A 26,193-nucleotide genomic window follows, 5' to 3' on the forward strand; every position below is an offset into this window, starting at 1 on the left:
CAAACACTTTCTCTCCCATAGTGTCATTGAAATTAGGATTGCATGTCTGTTTTCCCGCTGCTGGAGCCATTTGACAAGTAGGCCTACGTCATACTGGTTTTACCACCCCTATGTGCCATTATCAGGTCAATACTGTGTTAAAGTTCCCGGTGAGCCCTGTTGTCCTTAGATCCCACGGCCGACAGAGGGCGCATTCCGCCCATAAACCCGTGCTGAGTGGCGCCTACCTTGCAGCGTGTGGGCTCGGGAGGACTCCTGCAGGGCGGGCCGGGCTCAGAGAGTTGCCGCGGAGAGGCAGACTGGCAGGGAGACCCGGGGGCACGGATCCAGAGCGCCGCGGCACAGACCTGCAGAGCGGGCAGAGTCTCTCCGGGCACAGCGCTGGAGCATGCGGGGCAAGAGTGCATAGTGCACACGGGCGCTGACTGCGGGCTGAGTACGGGTGAGTACCAGGCTCCGGGCGGCCCCGGCTGCTCTGACCCGGGCTGTAGTGCGCCACTCTGCGGGGAGCTTAGAAGCGTGACAGGGATCTCTGCGCGGCGCTTTAAAAGTGGGATTTCAAGCAGCTCAAGCGCGGAGTTTGAAGTCTGATGCCCGGCTGCTCCGTGTAGAGGTTTAACGTGACCTGCCGGCACTCACTCACCGCGAGGGAACATAAGTGAGACGTGCGGCTACTTACTCAGTTTCAAGATTTCAAAGCGTGACGTGAATTACTCCGAATGAAGGTTTACAAGTGTGTCCTGGCGGGCATTACTCTGAGTGATGGGTTAGTTGTGTGAAAGGAAGTTTCTCGGAGAGTAGTTTTACTATTGTCGCATTCTGGTACTTAGTCACACAGTGTGAACGTCTACAAGTGTAGAATGGATGTACTCACTCCGTGTGAAGAAGTGGGCTGTGCAGCTTCTCACTGTGAAGGTGTACATGCAGGCACTCGCTCTGCGTAAAGGATCGGAAGTGGGGTGTGCAGGTCCTCAGCGTGAAGATTTATATCCAGGTACTTAGTGTGAAGGATCAGAAGTGGGACTGCAGTTTACTAGTGTGAAGGTTCGCATGCAGGCACTCACTCTGTGTGAAGGATCAAAGTGGGATGTGCAGATTGTTCAGGCAGGTACTTAGTGTGAAGGATCAGAAGTGGGATTGCAGTTTACCAGCGTGAAGGTTTACATGCAGGTATTTACTCCGTGTGAAGGATCAGAAGTGGGACCTGCTGCTTCTCAGTGTGAATGTTCACATGCAGGTACTTACTTTGTGTGAAGGATCAGAAGTGAGACCTGCTCCTTCTCATTGTGAAGGTTTACATGCAGGTACTTACTCCGTGTGAAGGATCAGAAGTGGGACGTGCTCTTTCTCAGTGTGAAAGTCCACATGCAGGTGCTTTGTGTGAAGGACCAGAAGTGGGACCTACTGCTTCTCAGAGTGAAAGTTTATACGCAGGTACTTTGTGTGAAGGATCGGAAGTGGGATTGCAGTTTACCAGCGTGAAGGTTAACATGCAGGTACTTACTCCGTGTGAAGGATCAGAAGTGGGATGTGCAGCTTCTCAGTGTGAAAGTTTACAGGCAGGTACTTACTGCGTGTGAAGGAACAGAAGTGGGACCTGCTGCTTCTCAGTGTGAATGTTCACATGCAGGTACTTACTTTGTGTGAAGGATCAGAAGTGAGACCTGCTCCTTCTCAGTGTGAAGGTTTACAAGTGTGGCAAGCAGGTACTCACTCTTTATGAAGGATCAGAAGCGAGATATGCAGCTTCTCAGTGTGAAGGTTTACAAGTGTGGCAAGCAGGTACTCACTCCTTATGAAGGATCAGAAGCGAGATATGCAGCTTCTCAGTGTGAAGGTTTACAAGTGTGGCATGCAGGTACTTACTCTGCCTGAAGGTTTAACAGCGTGACATACAGCTGCTCAGCACATAGTTTTGAAAGTGTGACAGGCAGCTCCTAACTTGGCGAGAGGGTTCAAGTTGTGACAGGCAGCTATTCAGAAGTCGGTGTGAGGCTGTGTGTGAGCAGCTATTCCCCTAGTCTACGAATTTAAATGTGATACATGCAACTATTCAGTCAGGGTGAGGATTCTCGTGTTCAGACCGCCGGTCACCCGCTTGAAGGGTTCAGTTGTGTTGTACACATATCCCCTCACACTGTGAGGGTAGGGATGTGTGACAGTGACACAGAGCTATTCGCTCATTGTGAGGGCTGGAATGTGCGGCATTTCCATTCACTCACTGTGAAGGCTTTTGTGACAGGGAGAATTCACTCGTGAGGGTTTGGAAGTGCGACTGTTCAGTAGTGTTGCGGGGGTATTAAATGTATGACATGGTGCATTGTTTAACAATGTGTTCTGCTGCTACCTGTTCACCTTTTGTGTATGAGGTGCACTTGTTCACGAGGTGTGGGTTGTGTTATATATATACAACACACAACTATTTCAATCAATGTGGGTGTTACAGTTAATTGTATGCGGCCACTGTGAAGGTTTAGATGCTTGAGCCTGTGTGTCAGTTAACTGTGACAAGCCCATTGTGAGGGTTTACATATGAGGCATGTGTGTATTCACCGAGAGTGGAGTGTATAATGAACCCATGAACCCATTGTGAGGGTTTACATATGAGGCATGTGTGTATTCACCGAGAGTGGAGTGTATTATGAACCCATGAACCCATTGTGAGGGTTTACATATCAGGCATGTGTGTATTCACCGAGAGTGGAGTGTATTATGAACACATTAACCCATTGTGAGGGTTTACATGTGAGGCATGTGTGCATTCACCGAGAGTGGAGTGTATAATGAACATACATGAACCCATTCTGAGGGTTTACATATGAGGCATGTGTGTATTCACCGAGAGTGGAGTATATAATGAACACACATTAACCCATTCTGAGGGTTTACATATGAGGCATGTGTGCATTCACCGAGAGTGGAGTGTATAATGAACACACATTAACCCATTCTGACGGTTTACATATGAGGCATGTGTGTGTTCACCAAGAGTGGAGTGTATAATGAACACATTAACCCATTGTGAGGGTTTACATGTGAGGCATGTGTGCATTCACTGAGAGTGGAGTGTATAATGAACATTCATGAACCCATTCTGAGGGTTTACATATGAGGCATGTGTGCATTCACCGAGAGTGGAGTGTATAATGAACACACATTAACCCATTGTGAGGGTTTACATGTGAGGCATGTGTGCATTCACCGAGTGGAGTGTATAATTAACACACATTAACCCACTGTGAGGGTTTACATGTGAGGCATGTGTGCATTCACCGAGAGTGGAGTGTATAATGAACACACATTAACCCATTGTGAGGGTTTACATATGAGGCATGTGTGCATTCACCGAGAGTGGAGTGTATAATGAACACACATTAACCCATTCTGAGGGTTTACATATGAGGCATGTGTGTATTCACCGAGAGTGGAGTGTATTATGAACACATTAACCCATTGTGAGGGTTTACATGTGAGGCATGTGTGCATTCACCGAGAGTGGAGTGTATAATGAACATACATGAACCCATTCTGAGGGTTTACATATGAGGCATGTGTGTATTCACCGAGAGTGGAGTGTATAATGAACACATTAACCCATTGTGAGGGTTTACATATGAGGCATGTGTGCATTCACCAAGAGTGGAGTGTATAATGAACACATTAACCCATTCTGAGGGTTTACATGTGAGGCATGTGTGCATTCACCGAGAGTGGAGTGTATAATGAACACACATTAACCCACTGTGAGGGTGTACATATGTGCAGGTATCTGTTCACCGAGTGGAGGGTGTGATTGGCACAGGTGTCCCCATTCCGAAGCTTTACTTTTTAGCGTGTGTCTTTTCACTGATAGCGAGATCTGTGATTGGCACATTTTCATTTTGGCATTTATCTGTTCATTGAGAGTAAGCAAGTCACACACTTACCCCTTGTGAAGGTTTACATGTGTGGCATGCATCTGTTCATTCAGAGTGAAGCATGTGATTGGCAAGCATTTACCCAGTGTGAACTGTGAGTGAAATGATCTACACACGCAGTACAAAAGTTTATTGATTAGGCTAATTGTCTGGAATCAGAGAAAAGACAACGAGTGTCTCTCTCCTGTATGTTAGACCTGAGACTGACTTGGAAGATTATCAGAGACATTTTGTACTGGTGTAAAATGAACCGTGTAAATCCATAATCATTCGCTTGTGTAATAAGGAATTGAGCAAATCGTATTACATAGCGAAGCTCGGAGCAAGTTGTTGCTAAACTGTTTTCACTATTTACATCTGAAACTGGAGAAAATTGATTTTGCCTATTTCGTATTTTGTAAAAATGGCACATATGAGGCATGGTCAGTTCCATTTTTAATTCCACAGATTTAAAAAAAAAACAGAGTTTCTTCTAAATTCCATTTTTAATTGCACGGATTAAAAAAAACAACAAATAGTTTCTTCTACTCTTTTCAACGGTAATTCGCAGACTGGAGTTTCTTTGCTGTATTCTCTATTGCTAAATTTAAGTGATATATAAGCAATAAGGGGGTTATTCTAACTTTGGAGGAGGTGTTAATCCGTCCCAAAAGTGACGGAAAAGTGACGGATTTACCACCAGCCGTATTACGACTCCATTATATCCTATGGAACTCGTAATACGGCTGGTGGTATATCCTTCACTTTACCGTCACTTTTGGGACGGATTAACACTCCTCCAAAGTTAGAATAACCCCCTAAGTGTTTTGTTGTGTTACTTAACTGAGAGGGCTGCATGTGGTTTCTAAAGTGTTGCATCCATTCTTGGTGCAGACACAAGAGTTTCCATAATATAGGCTGGTGTACAATGACTTCGCTCCAGTCCGCATTACATAAGAAACAAAAGCAGTTCTAATTAATTTGTCCAGGGATTTTATTTTGCACCAGCTCCTGCATGCTTTAGACTCATGCAGAAAATAATGTTTAAATCCATCGTCATTAATGGCGCCTAATTCTGGTTCTCATCCTATGAGGGGACCATGTGACTTTGAAACCTTACAAACTCCCATGCCTTATCACATGATTTACTTCAAACCTATGATATATCTATCTTATTGTACGGTAATATTTCTATAGCGCTTACTATCCCTATGTGTCGCGCTAAAGCTCTTGTGTAGATTACCATAATCTTTGAGGCAGTTTCCAAGTGCACCAATTGCAGGATTCCTCTAAGTTCAACACATTCGTTGTAAACTTGCTTATAATTTCCCAGTTTCATTGGTGCTATCCAGTTTATGTGTAGCCTTTTCACAACACTCTTACTTTTGAACTTCAGCTCATTTACATTTAATCCCATGGGAATATATGTAAATAACATCCTGGACTACTCTGATTCCCCTTGGGGACTGGGATATTTCGCCTGGAACTTCTTGTTCCTTCTAATAATATATAGACTTTGCTTATGGTATCTCCTAGTCCTTATGGCTATATTATCCGCACCTTCAGGATTCTCTTCTATAATTAATGATGGCTTCGACATTGTGAAATAAAATGGGTTCTCAAGTCACTTAGTTATTTTCATATTTTCTTTACTTCCAATAAATGGGATCAGACTGTACCTTACTGTCACAGACAGTCTTTTTTGTGGATTCTTTTAATGTTGCTAGAGAAGGCCGAGCGCTGTAATTTGTAGAAAACTGTCTTCCCAGGCTATTTATTTGGGCACTTCCTGTTTACTCGTGTGCTTATTTTGTCATATTTTCCATTTAGAAGATGTCGTAATTTTGATTCAGAGAATCTGCTTTGTTTATTGGATCAAATAACTGATTTCATCCACAGATGTTTAGTTTTTCTTTAGAAAGTAGTCAGTTGCATGTTTTGAGAATTGAGTTATCAAATTTCTCCATGCTTTGCGGGTTGTTCTAGAGGCTATAGTCAAGGAAACATCAATTGACTTTCACCTATTTGAAGACTAGTGCTTCCTAAATAAAGGCATTCAGATTGATTGTCAACTCCTACATAAAATAGAAGAATGACTCGCTCAATCCGGGTCAGCAACGTATTTCTCTGTCTTCGACTGAAAGACCGCGTTACGTCATAACGCGATCACTCCTGAATCACGTTCGCTTACCATGTTTGTGACAGAGAATGAGGAGTTTAGATATTTAAGATTAATATTTGGGTTGGCATATGCTGCCTTGGTGTTTCAGAAATAAATTCACTGTTGTTCCAAAACATTTCGGGTTTACAGCATTTTAGGACGGTGTTTTAATTAATCCAGTCATTCATGAGAAGCATGAAAAAGTGCTGGAGAAAGTGTAAAGTATGTTGGGGCGGTGGAGGGCGACTGATAAAGACAAGTTTTTGTCAAGGGTGGTGGTAACGTGGGCCATCTTTTTGACATCACAAGGTTTAATACCAAATGCAAATCTTGTTAAAACTATCACTGATTCACTTCTCCCCACAGATAAAGACCACAATGACCACCTATGGTCACTCTTGAGCTCATGTGAATAATGTTCTGGATTACGTAATGGATTTTCATTTATCAAAGAACCACTGAAAAAATAAGGAAGAGAACAATGTTTTGTTGGGGAGAAGATGAGTAAACTTTAGAGTGAAGGTAATGATTGTGACTGCACTTGCATTGAATCCTCATGTAGTGGGAGAGAAATGTATTTGCACAGTAAACTTAAGGTCTGTGAATATAAGTATTGTTTGGATGGTGCGAAACAAGGCGAATATTGGGATTTTGCGTTCCGCAGTTTGGGTATCTAAATCATATTACCACCTTGATAAAGAACCTATGCTTTATGGATGGGCTGCCTATCATTTCAAGCCCTTTCTATGGAAAACTACATTTACGACAGATTTGGATCACAAATTAGTACGTTTGTTAATTGGTAGCAGAATTGCAAAAGGGAATGATAGCCAGGCTGGTGAAGTTAATGTCAAAAGTGCTGGACAATCTTCTTGATATTGTGCCTGCCCAGATAAAATGATAGATTTTTTTTTATCCTGCAAGGCATTGACAAATTGTGGGCCTGAAAGTGATACCTCTGATATTGAATGTGTGACAGGATTGTTGGATGCCATAAAATCTCTAATATGTGCTTATGTAAGAAAAGGGAATTGGTGCTGTGCATGGAGATGCAACTAGGAAGTAGGTGGTCCGGTGTATAGTTTAACGTGGACCTACAGAATGAAAATGAGTGGAAAGTTGTGTGCAACTGCTTTGAAGAATAGTTGAGGTTGAATTGTTACACAATATGCAAAGTTTTCACCACAAGTTGATCTCAGGTACAGGTTAATGGTGTCAGCTCAGAGCATCACCTGGGGTATGACTTCAGAAAATAAAAATTAACATAAATTGTCCTGCTGGCCAGGCATGGCTAGCAATATGGGAAATGTGAATACGTAAATAATCATGGATATTGGGCAAGCTCTAGACACAGAGCAATACGCCATAGGTCACTATCGCACTCCGTAATTGTCCTTGGAAAAATGTGGCTATAGATGTTGCGAGACCGACTGATATCTTGCCACAGAATATGAAATACATGTTTGTGTTGGTGAAATGTTACATCAAATGGGTGAAGTATGATTTTGTCATCACAGCAACTGCAGAGATTCCTAAGAGGGTTTTCCTGGTTTTATTAATAGATAATGGAGTTCTTCTTGTTTCCTGCACAACCTAGGACCTTTAGCCAGAACGTTGCATGGTACAACCCACATACCAATGGTTTAGTAAAGAGAGAAGAATTTGGGATAAAAGGAGGCATTAAAATTTAACTGACATCTTCAAGTAATTTGCAGTTATGCTTGCAAATGAAGTTTTTCATTTACCATGATATTCTCTCCCAACGTTAAGCAGGTGAATATTATTTTTTTCTTTTCAAAGGATATGTCAGTGACATCCATATGTAATTGTCTAATTGCTTGGTTTACTAAATCAAGTTAGTAGAATGTGCCTGTGATTGCTGTCAAAGGAAAAGCCAAGTGATGAATAATGTTGGAGCTAAGAGGCATCCTTGTTCTACACATTTGTAATGTCAACGCCACTACTCCCTCCTCCCTTCAATCCGGATCTAACTTGGCCTGTTCTTCGACCACATTGCGCCATATTTGTTTCTTTAATGTTGTCTTCCATTGAAAGCATGGAGGAATCAAAGCTACATATTATTATTTATTCTTCATATGTATTTTCTGAATGGTCCGAAAGAACATACAGATGTGACCTATAAATTTGAGTATTTCCACCGTACTCATTTTTTAAGTCTTATTTCTTGCACATGTTTTTTACATTTCTAACAGAGGATTGTGTTATTACCCAGAACCTGTAATTCCCATGTGTGGCAACTCAAAATAAAGGCAGTGCATTTCAGTGAAACTGCTTGTGCCAAAAACTCCCAATTGTATTGGGGACATGGTGTCATTCATCAACTCAGAGGCTGTCCGCTTAGAATGGACCAGTATGTACGTATGACGATGACTATCGAGTCATGGAATGGTAATACTCCTCACTTGGAAACAATGAGCTTGGTTAGGGACGTTTTGGAAGTTACACCAATGCTTGTCACTGCTAACTTTATTGTGCACGAATCAATAGCAAAACTCTTTAATTTTAGGGAAAAGTTTTGTGATGCTACATTCCCCGCTAACATGGTGAATGTGTGGCAGTCTTTAAGAATGAATCTTTTCATGGAGATGAAAACCAACTTAAAACAATCTTGCACTGTGGAAAACATATAATCATGAGTGTTTTCTCGCTTGGAAAGGTCTTGAACAATTGCCGAAATATATTTAAGAGTGACTGATTGACAAAGAGGTGGCTTGAACCTTCGGTGGAAGGCCATGGTACCAATTACAACCATTTAGACGTCATTCGACGTTGAAGATGGTAAACAGTGACAGTGAGTAACTTGTACCTAGGTAATGGGGCAGGGGAGGCTTCCTCCTCAGGAACAAGAGCAGACCTCCCAGACGCCTATGGGACTGTTTGCCATTCGTACAATTCCTTCAGAAATGACTCAATAGCTAAATGAACGAGGACTATTTTGATGAGTCTAACAGGGGATACATGTGCAAATTTAATTAAAATAGCCCAAAAATCAGAAATGGATTTCTTATGAAGGATGAACATGACTTTTACAGACCCAGGGGACCCCAGGACTCTTGAAGAACGCAGGGCTGGGTGGCCAGCAGACTGTGTCCCTTGGGGCCACCCTGTTCTCCAGACTACCTCCCTGATGCATGGGGTCAGGGCGATGAAGAAGAGTGGGTTTGAAACTAGAGTACAGGCCAAGGGCCCATAAACTGGAGCAAATGGGCAATGTGATGCAGGTCACCACATGAAATGACCACCAACCATGATGGTTGAAATAAGATATAATGATTTACTGTTTCATCATCCGGGGTAGTCTCTGCTCAGGCTTGGTCTCCAGCTTTGTACTAGCCACAGGTTCCCCAGCAAGGGCTTCTAGGTCTAAGTGACTTCTGATGGACCCTTAGGTGATGCCGTAAGAAAGGTCTTTTACGCCAGCACATGCAGAGAAGTGTAATCTTTAAACAAGTTTGCCATTCACACTGTGAACTAGGACAAGGGGGTCCTCTTCCGTACGAGATAGTGCCGCAGGTGTAATGCCTGCAGTGGCGTATGTTTCTCAAAGGAGAAAACAGAGCTATACTCCAATAGAAAATCAGCGCTGCAACCTACCTCAAAAATAATAAATATAAATAAGTATGTGTAATCAGACTTAGCAAAGACAGTGAAATTGATACCCTCCAACCAGGCCATTGGAGCCAGTGCAAGTGCACAACTTCAGAGCTCTTGTCCTTGCTTTTCATAGATGGAGAAACTTGCATCAACAATCGGTCAGCCCATGCAGTCTTCATCCTGTGAGGGCCCCCATGACAGAACAACAACACAGGAATAATATAGATGTGAAAACTCCATACCTGCCATAGCATACGTGACTTCAACTGGCCCGGCGACTTGTGATACGCTGGTGACCCACTGCAAGAAGTCTGAAAACGTATCAGCCCACGCACATCTAACAAACTCTCATATCCGCGGCTCAAATTAACTCATAATAATACTAAAACTGTACTCATTATTTCCCGATACTAATCCATCACTAATTCTTGTTGGGTTCCAGAGTAGTGAGCTACTCACCGAAAAGCGCTTCAACGCCTCGTCAGGGGTAGTAAGCGCTATATAAATACGATTACAATACAATACAATACATCCAGGCCCGTATTTATACTTTTTTAGCGCCGCATTTGCGCCGCTTTTTGACGCAAAAGCGGGCGCAAACTTGCAAAATACAATTGTATTTTGCAAGTTTGCGCCACTTTTGCGTCAAAAAGCGGCGCAAATGCGGCGCTAAAAAAGTATAAATACGGAAGCCAGATTCTGTGCCCAACGCCTCATTTGTAGAAGTCTTCACATGGCAATATGTATACAGAGATAATATGGATGGCAAATTAAGTAGTAATTGCAACCCAAGAGGCAGTAGCATGGACAAAATCATGACAAAAGGAAAGTAAACGGATTCTTAATTTAAACAAAGTGGTGGATGGCCAGAATGAGTGCCGTGGTATATATTAACCACATTCCGCGTGATATGTTGTTTTTCCTTTTTTACCTTTTCCTTCCACACAGTTCGGGTGGCTTTCCAGGAATGTCATTGTGCTCCATCACTTCAGTACTTTGCCTGTGTCCTTTAGCATATCAGCTTTGAAGACTTGAATGCGCATCAGACGTACTTTTTATTGACTGGCTCGTCCATCAAAAACTCTGGAACTGTTTTGATATATTTCCCCGACAACTGTGTTTCTTATTTTGCTTGCAGTGAAGTGTGAATTAGGTATTTGCACGCAAAGTCGCAAATAGATGTCTCCTGGTCGGTGACATGGCCACGATGAAAGGATAATGGTTGCTGCTCCCATCCCGTGGCCTGTTTTTCCAGCAGCTGACTTATTTATTAAATCTGACCACTGACCTGTTACTAATAACATGACTTTATCTTTTGATGGGGTCAGTTGCCGGATGTGTATTCTCTGACGATTTCTGATTATTGACAACGCTGCAAAAACATTCATTAGAACAAATGAACGTTAATCGTAATCAAAAGTCACGTGACAATAGTTCCTGTGAGGTCATCAAGAACACAAGGCGTGTGGTGTAGTTTCTACAACCCCTATAATTTGGGTGACGCGAGACCACTGTTTGGAGCGCTGGACAATGGGGAAGTTATATTTTCTGTGTGAGTAGTTGGTGGCAAAGATCTGTCAGGCAGACATTGCAGACAGGCTGAAGGCTCCCTCCTCTGTTTTGGGCTGACTAGAGTCAGCATGCATCTCTGTCCTGCCCCAGGACCAGGGTTTAGGACCACAAACCCCCCCGAGAGACATAAGCATGCCACAGTGTTGCAGCTGGGGAGCCCGTGTACACTGTTGTCAGCAGAACAACTGTGCTCACATTCCCTCAGCCTGGAGTCACACTTGGGAGCGTCTGGACCCGCCTCACCTTCAGCTCTGCAGGTTTGTGCCTGCCGCCTAGAAGCTCTGGGGGTTTTACCTACTCTGATTGGATGGGGAGGACTATCGCGCCCAACCCGAAAATGTTAACAGCAACCACAATAACATGCCTTTTTAAATCTGTGTAATCCATTTATCTGATTAGCTTCATGAAACACCCTCTGGTTTAGGGAAACAAACGTGAAACAGAAAGGCAGCAGCTGCTCTTGCTCTGTGACCTTGAAATAGGAAAATATGGAGCCAGAAAACAGGAGTGTTTGTGGTCAAGGAACAAAGAAGTCCTGGGACCGGATCCCTGACCTATCCCTCCTTAACCACGCCAGCAGAGAGGTGTGATCCCTTGGTTGTGATGTGCGGGAATGTGACAGCTTGTGTTCAAGACAGACCGGAGCAAAGATGCTTTCTCCTGAATCAAGCTCACCAAAGACCTAGAAGCAGCATAGGGGGCTCAAATCAAGTTTTACTGTAGCCCAAACACAACACAGGTCCCAAAGGGAAAGGCACTTGTACTCTTGGTAGATCAGTGCAAACCCCAAATTCTTCTGGTCAGATTTGGACAGGTGGCGAGTGGCAGCTCGACGGTGTGGGCCAAACCCCTAAGGGTCCCTGGTATGTCCAGGAGGGTGGTTGTGCACTCACATGCTTATGCTTTTAAAAAACTGTGCTTGCACCTTCTTACGCATGCATGAGAGACCATGAGAAAACATGACAGGCTTCATGCTTGTGCCTGTGAACATAACTTGTGTATAGCAACATAAAGGGTCCCGGAAAATGCTGGAGCCAAAGCTGCAAGAATTGTTCCCTCTGTTGTGAATTTCTGCAGTGCGATGGCGCTATACCTCTAGAGACCATTCACCAGGCTTGGAAGCACACGTCATCACAAAATCCTCGCCTGATCGAGGGCCTCGATGCAAAGTGGCAACAAGGCACACGGTAGAGGGCAACCAACCACAATTCCTGGGTAGCAAAGTGTCCATTGGATTTGCTTGAAAATCTCACAAAAGAAAGCCGCGTTTGTCCATGTCTAAGTGCCGAAAAGTTCCTTAGGCATAAAGTGGTAAGAAAGGCTGCGATGCTCAATAGCACCGGCGACTGACCATGCATTTACAATAAAGGTCAGTGCGCTGGACTTGGTTGCTCAGTACATAGCTAAATGAAGTATCCTTGCTGCTTGGGAAGCAGCAAGGGGGTCGCTTTTGAAATTCTATTTTACCAGGGTGTCAACAGTTAGAGAAATTACTTTTCTTTTCTTCACACTGCCCTTGATTTTTTTTTTAGTGAATGCAGCCTTTCCAGATTATCCTTGGGCTCCTGAATTTTTGTGTAGCACTCTCTTGCCTCAGAGGTATAGATAATCAAGAATTATTTAATTGAATCCTTCCAAGTCCATTCATTATTTCCATTATTTGCATGCTGTGGTCGTTCCAGATCCCTTCATTTCTATATGTTTCCAGTGGTGTAACAAAATGTGAGGGGAGGGGCCTTCAAGATATGCTGAAGGGGCCTCCCACACTAACATCAGTAGGGGCTGAGTGGGCCCACTCCAGTATGGAGTCCCCGCAGTCCCGCGGGAGCCTCTGTTATGCCCTATATGTCCCATGGTTATCACCGACTGTATTGCACATCTTAAAATGTTTACATTTCTTGTGCATTTTACATTTGTGACACAAGTATACAGGTATGACTTGTTGATTTTGAGTTAATAACCTGTTCATAAGTATGTACAGTATCCTGACAACTATAAACATTATCACAGTATCCAGTGTTGGAGAACCCTGTGCATGGCCTGTTTTGGATTTATTAAGGTTGTTGACCTCTCTGGCCTGCTTTCAGATTTTTTAAAGATACAAGATATTACAGTTATTGATGCTTGTGTCAGCCACATCCCTCCCTTCTTAGACCCCTCTTCTTCAGGACATATTGTTTCCCTAGCTATTTGAAGCATTCCATCCTCTGAACCAGCTTCCTCTTTCGGACCCAACGAGTGAAATAATCAACTTCCTTACAGTTCATTCTACCTCCTCAGTCGTTGAAATTGTAGAGGGGTATTTGATCTATTCAGTAGCATTACATCTGCAGTCTGATGTTCTCTTCATAATAACTTACTACTTCCCTAAGTTTCGTTTGTGAAGTCACTTTTCACAAATGGTTGCGACTAATTATGGGAGAACCGAGTTATCACTTCAAACTGCCCATATAATGTTTTTTATAAGTTCGAAGTAAAAGACCTGAAATAAATGTAATCTGGCGTCATGCTGTATGCAACCTTTGACCCTGCCTGGAGGTAGGTCGCTGCCCGCTCCGCCTTCCGCGCCACCTCCTCTCCCGTTACCTTTTTGCCTTATTTCCCCACCGCTGTGTCCCCTGCGGCCCCTCCCGCCTCCTTCTCACCTCTTCGTTAGGCTTTTTCCTCGCCGCTGCGTCCCCTGCGGCCCTGCCCCCAGCCCTCTCATTGGACAGGCCCACCTGCCTCCCAGCTGCCACTCCCACCCTCCCCTCCTGTTATGGCAGCCGCGGCGCGCTAGCAGGGAGCAACATTTGACCCTGCTTGCAGGTAGGTCGCGCCCAGCTCCGCCTTCCCCACCACCTCCTCTCCTGTTACCTTTTTGCCTTTTTTCCCCAAAGGCAAGCCCGTCTGCGTCTGTCTGTGCCTGGACCACGCCCAGTGCCAGAACCCCTGGCCCTCTCAGACACACCTACTCCCCCCTGACCCTCTACTCTCTCAACCCAGGCCCCGCCCCACATGCACCACATCTAGCCCCACACACACTCATGGCCCCTTCACCTGCCACACCTGCCACTTCTCCTGCTCGTCATCCCTCACACCACACACCAACCATAGCGACCCCACCTTCAACACACAACACCCCCAACACAAGACTCACCCACCCTGCCCCCACCAACTAACCCCGCAGCACACCAGCCCACAACCAGAACACACCCCGCAACAACACCCTCACGCACCACACCAACGCCACCCACCACAACCACCTGAACTGCCTGCTCCTCAACATCCGCTCCCTTCCCAAACATGCCATAGAACTCTGAAACCTCATCACATCACCTGACATCGCCTTCCTCACGGAAACCTGGACCAACCCCTCCTCAGAACCCGACATAGCCATAGCCACCCCCGAAGGATACAAACTCCAACACAAAGACCGCCTCAACAGGCCTGGCGGTGGCATCGCCATCCTACACAGAGACACCATCAAAGTCACCACCAGCTCCCAAGACACTATCTGCAACACTGAACACATGCACTTCCTCATCCACATCAACAACAACTCCACCCTCAGAGGTACACTAATCTACAGACCACCCGGACCACGCCCCGCCTTCTGCAACACCATCGCCGACAGCATCAGCCCGTACGCCCTCACCTCCACAGACTACATCATCCTCGGTGATTTCAACTTTCACTTAGAAAACCCACAAGACCACAACACTACCTCCCTCATAGACAACCTCAACAACCTGGGACTCAAACAACTGGTCACTGCACCCACCCACTCAGCAGGACACACGCTGGATGCAATCTTCACCTCAAGCCAACACATAGCCTACATCCACACCACCAAACTCCTCTGGACTGACCACTGCTGCATCCACTTCTCCTTCACCAAACCCGCCACACTCTACCATCAACACACCACACCCTACCGCATGTGGGACAAGATCCCCACAGAACAACTAAACTCCCAACTGGCCCAACCCCCCCTCCCCCCCACCAACGACCCCAATGCAGGAGCACACAACCTCTCCAAATGGATCACTACCTGCGCAGACACACTAGCCCCCCCTCAGAAAACACATCACCACCCGCAACATCAAGAATGCCCCATGCTTCACCCCTGAACTCCAAGACTCCAAGTGCAAATACCGCCAAGCTGAGAAAATATGGAGACTAGAACCTTCCTTAACCAACTTCTCCACCCTCAAAACCAGAATTCGCATCCATCACCAACTCATATGCACCGCCAAAAGAGATCACTACAAGACACGCCTTGACAACAACTCTCAAAACAGCAAAGAACTCTTCACCATCATCAATGAACTTGCCAAACCCAAAGCCAGCAACATAGACCCCACACACACACAGCCCCTATCTGACGCCCTTTCCAACCACTTCCTCCGCAAAATCCTGGACATCCACAACAGCTTCATACCACACACACCCACCACACATACCCCTCACTCACCCAACTCGACCCCCACTCAAGACCCCCCCACCACACTATCCACATGGACCCCCATCACACACGAAGAAACCGAAAAAACCATGAACTCCATCCACTCCGGTTCCCCCTCCGACCCCTGTCCACACCGCATCTACAACAAAGCTAGCCCTACCATTGCCCCCATACTCTACAACATAATCATCTCCTCTTTCGACTCCGCCACCTACCCAGACCCCTGGAAGCACGGGAAATTACCGCTCTCCTAAAAAAAAAACCAAGCCGACCCGGAGATCCTCTCCAACTACCGCCCCATCTCCCTCCTCCCTTTCCCCGCCAAGGTTGCAGAGAAATTAGTCAACACCCACCTATCCCACTTCCTCGAAGCAACCAACACCCTTGACCCCTCACAATCTGGGTTCCGCAAGAACCACAGCATAGAAACCGCACTCATTGCATCCACTGACGACATCAGGACCAAAGTCAACAAAGGCGAGACGTCGCACTCATCCTCCAAGACCTCTCCGCAGCTTTTGACACCGTCTGCCACACACTCCGCACACGCCTCCACAACATAGGAATCCGCCACAAAGCCTTAGACTGGCTCACCTCCTTCCTCACCGAACGGACCCAGAGATCCGCCTTCCACCCTTCCACTCCAACACTACCAAGATCACCTGCAGAGTCCCCCAAGGGTCCTTCCTCAGCCCCACACTCTTCAACATCTACATGATCCCCCTGGCCAACATCCTCCGAGCACACGGAATCACTATCCTCTCCTCTGCAGATGACACCCAACTCATCCTCTCCCTCACCCGCAACCCCACCACCGCCAAAACCAACCTACATGCCGCTCTCCTAGACACCGCCAACTGGATGACCACTAACCACCTCAAGCTCAACTCAAACAAAACCGAGATCATCATCTTCGGCCCCAACAAAACCACATGGAACGACTCCTGGTGGCCAACCGCCCTAGGCCCGCACCCACCCCCACAACCCACGCACGCAACCTCGGCATCATCCTCGACCCCTCCCTCTCCATGACACAGCAAATCAATGCTCTAACCTCCTCCTGCTTCCACACACTCCGCACTCTAAAAAAATCCTTCTAATGGATCCCCCCAGAAACCAGAAAGACAGTCACCCATGCACTCATCAGCAGCAGACTGGACTATGGTAACGCCCTCTATGCCGGCGCACCACACTCAAACTCAAACGCAAACTCCAAAGAATCCAGAACACAGCTGCGCGCCTCGTCCTTGGCCTCCCCCGCCACGAACGAATCTCACCACACCTCAAATCCCTTCACTGGCTCCCCATAGACAAGAGTATCACTTTCAAGATCCTCATCCACGCACACAAATCCCTCCACAACACCGGCCCAACCTACCTCAATGAAAGAGTAAACTTTCACACTCCCACACGCAACCTCCGATCAGCCGACCTCACCCTAGCCACAGTCCCCCTCATCCAGCGCACCACCACAGGAGGCAGGTCTTTCTCCTACCTCGCCCCCAAAACCTGGAACTCCCTCCCCACCGACCTTTGCAAAACCAAAGACCTACTGGTCTTCAGAAAGAACCTCAAGACATGGCTGTTCAACCAGTGACCCTCCCTGCCCCCCCCCCTGTCCTCCCCCCAAGCACCTTGAGACCCTCACGGGTGAGTAGCACGCTCTACACATTTTTTTGATTGATTGATTGTATGCCACAGGGATCCACCCAACCAAGCAAAGATATTTTTTATATGTTTGTCATGTCCTTCTGTGTGTGAGCTGGCTGTAGGTAGGGGAAAATGGCGCTTTTGCACCATTCAAGGTTGCCTCCTAATGTTTTTCAGCTGCGCTTAGGATCAGTACCCACTCAGCTGTGTCAACTGTGTCAAGTTGTTGTCAACTTTTGCGCACCTTGTCTCTCTTGACTTGTAGATGTCCCCACACTGTTGGTTGGAAGTCATTAAGCTGGTATGAAGATACTGCTGGGATATGTCCATTCTACAGGAACAGCTAGACTGTGGCGAGAAGGGATCCTTCTCCCCTAGGTTGCCTCAGGACCCTCCCACAGTCAGATTTTGACAGCACACAGTGACTTCCATACCTTCCACTTCGTCCTCCTGGTTCAACTTTGAGGGAATTGTAGCACCCCTGAGCCTGTTCTGTTTAATCCCATCTGGATCCAAATCTGGCTCTGCATTCTCCAAGTCAGTAACCGTCACTAAAAGCCCCTTTCTTTATTCTTTTAAGCATCTATCCAGATCTGGTATGGCTTCTTCTGTAGAGGTCACCTGTTTTCTTTGTTGCTGGAGGGTTGTTGCAGGTCATGCAGACCTGCATAAATCTGATTTCCTTTGGGATGTACTTGTGCACTGGCTTCAAAAGAGTTTCCCTCTGATGCTTTTTTGACCTCTCATTAAGAAAGGGGCTCAAGCTGAAAAGCCTTTTTCGTTTTTTCTACCATTACTTTTGTCTGCCTTAGTGCCCATGTAGGGAAAATGTGGTTTATCACAACACTAGCACCTTAAAAAAGACTGAAGCTTTGTAGTGCCTCGCTGGGTATTGTTGTTGAGATGGAATGCTAGGCAGTCATTCCATTGCTGCTCTGTACACCTGTCCATCAGGCCCAGACCATCCAGATCCCTCTGTGGGTTTCATCTTTGCTAAGCACCCAAAGGCAGAGGGGAAGAAACAAAGAGCTCCTGTTAAACCTGCTACGCGTTAGTCACAGTGCTTGTCTCTCTCACAGGATTGTCCATGTTATTCAAACTGTAAGCTGTACTCATCTGATCCGCCCTCAAGCCAAGCTTTAACCTTCAAGACTCATGATTCAGGCTAAGAGAATCTTGAGTTTCAGGAAAATCAGAGAAGTGGTGATTCACTCAATATCTGCACCTTCAGGACAAGTTTCCAGTTCCCCTGAAGACACTTCCAGAGCATGGATGTCTCCTTAGCAGAATCATCTCTTAGCTGGATGCTATTTTTTTCTGCACTGCCATAGAAACTCCTAGAAATGGAGCCAGGAGAGCCTAAGGCTATTTGGGAACTCAACAAACTCTGCTCTTTGAACTAATTTATGTTCCGCAATTGTCTAGAAAGCTAGACAAGAAGACAGAACCCCTCCCTATTAGGGCCTTTATCCCAAAAATGTCCTTAACCTTGCTGTAGGGTGGCACACAGTAGTAAGGTGGCAAGAGATTTACCAATACGATACACAATCTACTCGAAAGTCTCCTCTCCTTCAGACATTCAATGCCTCAAACACTGCTTGCACATAAACGAGACCTGGATGTCCAACGCCTACGTTGAGCTCAGTGCAACTAAGACAGAATTAAGAGCGGAGAGAACAATCCTAGAGCAGAGGGAGACAAGTCAATGAGTGATCTTCTCTGAGTTCCTCTGTAAGACAAGGTGGTAAGCTTTCTCCTACTACAAATTTAAGGATGGGGCCTGCCTGACTGGAACTCCTTTCCAGTTCGGCAGGGCTCAGACCTTCTTAATTTCTTGAAAGAACTGATGCCTCATCTTTTTGATTAGCACCTAGATGTGATCTAATCATCCCCACTGCTGAACACTCCAAAGATCATGCCACTTCCTCAGCTGCCCGATTTCTGCAGTCTGCCTTCTCTGCAAGACCTCCCCATCTCCCAGATGTCTTCTGGCCCCAGAAAAATCTCCTTTTCGTCACTTGGTTCCTCACTCTACCCCCATCTTCTCCTATCTCTCTCCCTCATGGTACCCTACACTCATCTGCCTTTCTATATCAGTATACTTCTCTTCTGCACAACACTCTGTTGCTTTATAGTTGTTTGTACTCTTTAAGCAGTGGTTAAATAGAGCCAGTGCTTGCAGGTGTGGTCACCTGGGACTCCCTTTTTCCTCTAAGTCTTTTTGTCCCATAGAGGAAGTCCCAAAAAATACACATCTAGATAGTTCAAATGCCTGCTAACCCTACCCAAGAAGGACAGACACGGAAGTAACCTCCATTGCAGTGGACAGTGGTTACTGGGCCCCTCTTCTAGTAACTGCAGGATTGGATAAAATAAAACCAAAATTCAGGCTTAATTTATAAATAGTCAGATGGAGTAAACTTCACCAGTGCAACAGAGTAAATTATTCCATCAACCTAACAGAGTCCCTGCCAGCCAAATTATGACATGTCCACTGGCTCAGCGGACATTCCAAGCTTTGGCAGGAACCGCTGTCATGGCGGTTCCTTTTAACGCATTGTAATTTTGCCATACGACTCTGTCAACATTTTCAATTTCCCTTACTGCCTGGTGGTGACGGGCGTTGAAAATGGCTATATGACCATCGATCTAAATAGGTGGGCGGACACATAGCCAAAACTCTGAGTAGCCTCCACCATTGTCAAACCATGACCCACACACATTTAAATGAAGTGGACGAGCCATAATGTTGGCAATGAGGGGGAGACAGAGCTCCCTTTCTGTCAATAAATAAATCGAGCTCTTTGTTTGGACATTGGGAGTGGTTGTCTCTGCAGCACACCGAGGAGCGCCCCCTAAGCACTGGAAAGATGGACTCTCCGGCCTCGCTATAGGGTCCACAGCTTTTTGCTGCAGGTAGCCATCTGCTCTGTTCTGTGCAGGGCACCAATCAGTTCTGGCCCCTGTGCTATGAGCCCACTGCCCATCTTGTAGCCAATGAGGATGAGGTGGTGATGTCAGCTGGTGAGCTCTTTCATACAGACTCCCATCAGCTATCTCTCATCTTTCCCTTGTTACTAAGGGCCAGATGTAGCAAGCAGTTTTGCCCATTCTGTGTCTATGGGAAAATGTGTTCGTACATATGGCCCTAAATACTGTCCTATCATCCTGCACCATAATGAGACTATTTACTGAAATTCCAATCACCAAAGGCTGCACAATAAATCATTTGAAGTCATTTGAATCTGTGGCCTGCAGCAGGAGCATTAACTCACCGGGCCAGCCCATAAACCTGCCTGCGCAAGAAATACATGCACAAAACCGAAACTAGTTTTTGCTCAAGAAAATAACTTAGTGATTCACTTTTACAGAGGGTGATAAGCCGGCGTGTTTATCTTGTACAGTTTGCTGCAAACAGTCTTGTTTCTTGTGATCTATTAAAAGATTTATTCTTGATAGGTGGCCTAGCCTGATGCTTTTTATTACTTGAGAATAGGATTATCAGATTTTAAAAAACAAATACCAGAACATTTCGCAGAAATAGAAGAAGGGCTACACTTTTACACCAGTCAAGACACATAAAGACCTAGACAACAGCACTCACCACGCGAGAAACACAGATAAGTGGCAGGACCGGAGTAAATTAAATGGAACTTTTGGACTAATTGATTTCTGGTAAGATCTTCTACACTGTCATGCCTTAAAACACACGAAAACCCAACTCCTCCTGGTTTCAGCCAACCCTCTCTGTAAATTAGCCGAAAGCAGGATGGAGGGACAGTGACGTCTCTAGAAAAGATTTTTTTGTGGGGTGGGGATGGAGCCCACATTAGGCTACAGATAATACTGGTGGGGCCTCCTATAAAGGCTACATGCATGTTGCAGATTGAGTGCTGCTATTTTCCTTTATGATGAGTTGTTGAAAAGATTGTAGACAATTGCCACCAACTGTCACCAGCGCATCAAAGGTGGATACAATTGGTGAACTGTGGCATTTGCATCCGAGTTGGAAAACACTGATTCCCGCCGCCCTGGCAAAACCTCCCAGTTGGGTTGAGATGAACTGCAGTCGATGTGGTAAGTGGGTATTGGGGGTAATGGTTGGCTGGTTGGGGGCCGCACTGGTGCTAGGTCGGAGGACCCGCACAAAGGGATGGTCTCCCACGATCGTCCGCCCCCCCTTTAAAAAATACGGCTGCCCAGTGGCAAGTCAAAGGCCCCCGCACACAGTCAGCGTAGACAAGCAATAGTATCAACAGAATCTAGTTCAGAAATTTGATCCAAAATTGATGATCCCTTGGGTGACACAGCTGGAAGCAGATGTCTAACTTTTTTAGAGGAGTGTCAGTTGCTAAAACATAGGTAGGAACGTCAATATCGGGACAGGCCAATGGGACGAGGAAGAGGAAGCAGCTAAGAATCTACAAAACAAGGCATGGCAGGTGAATCAATGAGAAGAGGCAGATCTGCCTTACCGGGATAACAAAAAGAACAACCACGGGACTAACCGGTGAGGAAAGCACTGGAATGAACTTGTCTAAGCGCACATGCCATACATACCAGTAGACCCGTTTGCCTCCACTTTTGATAGAAGTCAGTGGGGAAAATACATTCTCCCGAATATATATACACACACACACATATTAAATCTCCCACTTTCCTCTTCTAAAATGTTGCCATGTATTACAGTGACCATTACGAACAGCCCAGATAATGATATTAACGATACAAGGGGTGTCTTACAAAAGACTGGTTTTATGTTAGACTCAGCCATCCCCAGTTGGTTCAAACCCAAATCCAGGTATAATCCCAATATGCCATATGACAACCTGGTGACTTTTCATAGTGTGATCAAATATGATCTAATGGCTCTGCATCAAGATTTCACCCACTGCCTGAGTAATTTAACTCATGAACATAGAGTAGAGCTAGACGAGCTTACCAATAATAAAAACATAGTGATAAAGCCGTCCAATAAAGGTGGGAACATAGTCCCGTAGAACATCAAGGACATCAGGGGGTGAAGCCATGAAATTAATGGCTGATATTCACTGTTATGCGGTGATAGAACATGCAACATGCACACAATCAATTGAGGCTTATCATGACATGTTATGGGAATGGCATGGAAGCAGTCTAATATACATTAATGATTATACATTTTAAAAAACTGACAATCCTCAATCCCAAGCCTGTGCCTGCTCCATAACATATACAAGCATCTGAATAGGCTACCAGGTAGGTCAATTGTATCCTCCAGTGGGGGATTATTAAAGAATACGGCTATTTATTTAAACCACTTTCCAGCACCAAATGTTACAGCCTTACCATCATTCTTCCAGGAGAGTGCTGTATTTTTAACACAGGATTAGTGAACCCACACACTTTATGATGATGCTAGATGTGGCTCGCTACGTACTAGCATACAGCATACCTTGGGCATGGAAGCATGTATTCACTTTTTCCTTATTTGATCATACTGAGATGTTATGCTCCATGATGACTTAGGCCCATATTTATACTTTTTTAGTGTCGCATTTGCGTCGTTTTCTAACGCAAAATCAACGCAAACGTATTTTGTAAGTTTGCTCCGATTTTGTGACAGAAAAAGACGCAAATGCGGCGCTAAAAAAGTATAAATATGGGCCTTAATGTCTCGAGCTAAATATTTTCTTGTTTGAGAAAGCTCTATATTGTCAGTGCTCCAGAAGGGCGATGGGAACCTGCCTCACCCCCCAGCTTTGTGAATCTTTTCATGGGCTGGTCAGAGGTGAAGGTGCTCTGTACGGAGCAAATTAGCATTACACCAGACATGTCCTCATGTGGATTCATTTATTGATGATCTTTATCTGATCTGGGAAGGTAACGTGGAGTTGGCCAGAGAGTTTATTGACAGAGTGGGACATAGCAATTTAAATTTATGTTTCACCTACTGTATGAGGAAGAAGGTGATAAGGTTATGTTTCACCTACTGTATGAGGAAGAAGGTGATAAGGCGATAGATTACGTTGATGTACAATTGAGTATTGTAGATGTTCATATCACATCATAGAAAGAAGACCGCAGAGAACAGAGTTCTGCATGCCACAAGCCATCACCATATGGCACTGAAATAGGGCGCCCCATTTGAGAAGCTCATGAGAGCCAGACACAATCGTAATACTAAGAAAGCCTTCAATGACCGGGGATATCCCCAAAAAGTGTTATTGCAGGTAAAGAAAAAGATTGGCGCCATGAATAGAAGTAAGCCTTTCTTTAACAGCAATATTGAAAATAAGCAACTGTGCAAGTGCACTGAGGTTAATTACTAGGTATAGCACCTAGTCCAAAAAGGTTAAGAAAATTCTTAGTAAACACTAGCTCCTCAAGAGGGCTGATCCTGTCATGGGGAGATGTGTGGACACTCCTTTATAATCACACATAGCAAGGCTAAATCGCTAGGGCAGTGGTTCCCAAACCTTTTAGAAACACAAACCACCTTTTAGAACAACACCCTATCATGACCCACCTAACTTTAATGGGCGTAAGGCGGGGAGATGTTTTAATGTAACTAAAGCACTATGTGGCAGTGCATTATCATTTACAGACAGCACATTTTCCATTGAAATGGCCACTAAATTTGCTCAGACATGCTGCTTTACTGATAAACCTATACTGCCCACAAATGACAATGTGTTGAAATTGGGTTTCAGTGAACATTTAGCATTTTTGCATCCCCAAGTAAGTATCCTGATTTGGTTTGATCCTATTGAAATCTCTGTTTCCAATACACTTCAACACTTCAGAATTACTAACAAGTGCTTCATATTTGCTTTTCTAACTGCTGGATGCATACAGTCCATTTTCAGGTATTTACACTTATTGTGTATTGCAATAAACAACATCCTTTTGTCACATAATCACTCTAAAAAAACTCCTTCCACTTTGTAGTCAGAGAAAGAAAAGTAAACAGCAGCCCTCATGGTAAAATAAATAATAAATAAAGAAGTCTTACATTTGACCTTTGTCTTTGAATTAGTGGCAAGTGTGACAATTTAAAGGCATCCTTATTTACTGCTCTGACTTTCCAAGCCCACCAAAAATCAGGTTGTGATCCTCTAGTGTGTTGTGACCAACAATTTGAGAAACACTGCACTAGGGGATTTATTAGTACAATAACCTCACAGAACCCGCACAAAGAACTTGCTTAAAACAGTAAAAGCTACCCTCAGCATGTAAAAGGAAAATTCATCAGTATATTACCTGTTCCAGTGAACACACTGTGTGTGCTTTGGAATGCCCATGTAAATTACTTATATATAGACATTATCAAATTTCCATTATGGAAGAGAATACCTAAGCACTTGAGAACTGTTAAAATGTGGATGGGTCTTACCCCATCACAAGACACGAGTGCCATGACAATAAGTTTGAAATGCTTTGTTTCCTTGACTACTTTGCTAAGAGGTGGCAACTAAGAGAAATGTCTCTCAGCTGATGATCAAATGTGATTCCATGATTCAAACACCAAAAGCCCATGATGCTTGAATAAGGACGAGGAGCTGGCTGTGCATATTGATATTGCACTGTAATATAAATACATTTGTGATCATTGTTAATTGTGGATGGTATGGAATATTACCCATTCTGTTTCTTTATATGTATACTATGATTGCTACATTCCTCTTAGTTTTTTAACTACCTGGTCACATGATGCTAACTATCAATGTGCCTGATATCTGCTAGCACTTATTGAATAATTATGATGCTTGTATATTTTTATGTTTGTATGAGCGAATGTTTTCCCTTCACTCAGTAGAAACATTTTGACTACCTTTCCTTTTATTATTTATTTATTTTTGGTTTATAGTCCCCGATGTCCATTTTTTTGGTCAGTTGTACTAGTCGGTATTATTTTGCACTTGGTATTTCATACCGGATTACTGAGTAGACTTGGGTGCTAGCCAGGCATTAGTGATTACATATCGCTTGGAGATATGATCTAGATACTTCCAGTTGTTTTCTGCCATGTGGTCAGATGGCGTACATCATAGTAAGGCAATTGTCCAATATATTTCCTTACCTTCCTGGTTTTCGATTCTAGGAGACGTACACACTCAGTTAATTGATTTCTGTTTTTATTCATTAATTTTCAATATATTATGCCACATGGCTATATATATTGGTTCAATCTATCGTACATTAGAGAGTTTTGTGGTATGAATGTACCATTTTTGCACTTTTACACTCGTGCATTTTATGGGTCACTGGTTAACATATTTATAGACAGCATTCCATGCCCATGAACTGCATCAGTTGCACAATATGTTTGCATCATTGGTCGGATGGATGTGATACATTATTAATATTTTTTATGATTATATAGGATGCTGATGTCATTACACTAAAGTTAAAGTAAAACAGGCCAATGGCCTTGTTTTACTTTCACTGAATCAGTGCTTGGTGAGCTTATCTCAGCCTCCTGAGCACTGATTGCTTTGGGAGAAGTATTGTTGTAAAGGGGAGAATTTCCACTGGTCCCTCCCCCAATGGATCTCTGCTTGGAGATCGCCCAGGAGAGCAATCCCCAAGCAGGGATCCACCCACTCGAACATCAAGGACATGAGGGAACAACCACTTAGGAAAAGGCTTGTGCTCCCCCACCGCCACTCATAATTCAATCTTTCTGCTCCCCTGGGAAAAGGATTGGGGTGATTACCTCTGATCTGCCCCGCCCTCGAAGCTGAAAGCCCACTAGACACCAGGGAAACTATAAACATAGTAGGTAGGGGTGGAGGCTACCCACAATAGGCATGACCATGCCTCTGCCCCAAAAAATGCAGCATCAGTCTTTTTGCTCCCCCCATTGGGGG

General features: G+C 44.7%; 1 protein-coding gene across 2 annotated transcripts in view; it reads left to right on the plus strand.

The window, feature by feature from the left end:
- Positions 1–271: 271 nt before the first annotated feature.
- Positions 272–26,193, plus strand: part of DAPK2 (death associated protein kinase 2) — a 372,045-nt gene continuing 346,123 nt past the window's right edge. The window contains exon 1 of one of the 2 annotated variants that reach the window (XM_069222058.1): positions 272–442. The gene's annotated coding sequence lies outside the window, so the exon portion shown is untranslated. The remainder of the gene's footprint in view (positions 443–26,193) is intronic. The other variant, XM_069222057.1, reaches the window with a different exon arrangement.

The sequence above is a fragment of the Pleurodeles waltl genome, chromosome 3_1 (assembly GCF_031143425.1).
Source record: "Pleurodeles waltl isolate 20211129_DDA chromosome 3_1, aPleWal1.hap1.20221129, whole genome shotgun sequence".
Classification (NCBI taxonomy): Eukaryota; Metazoa; Chordata; class Amphibia; order Caudata; family Salamandridae; genus Pleurodeles; species Pleurodeles waltl.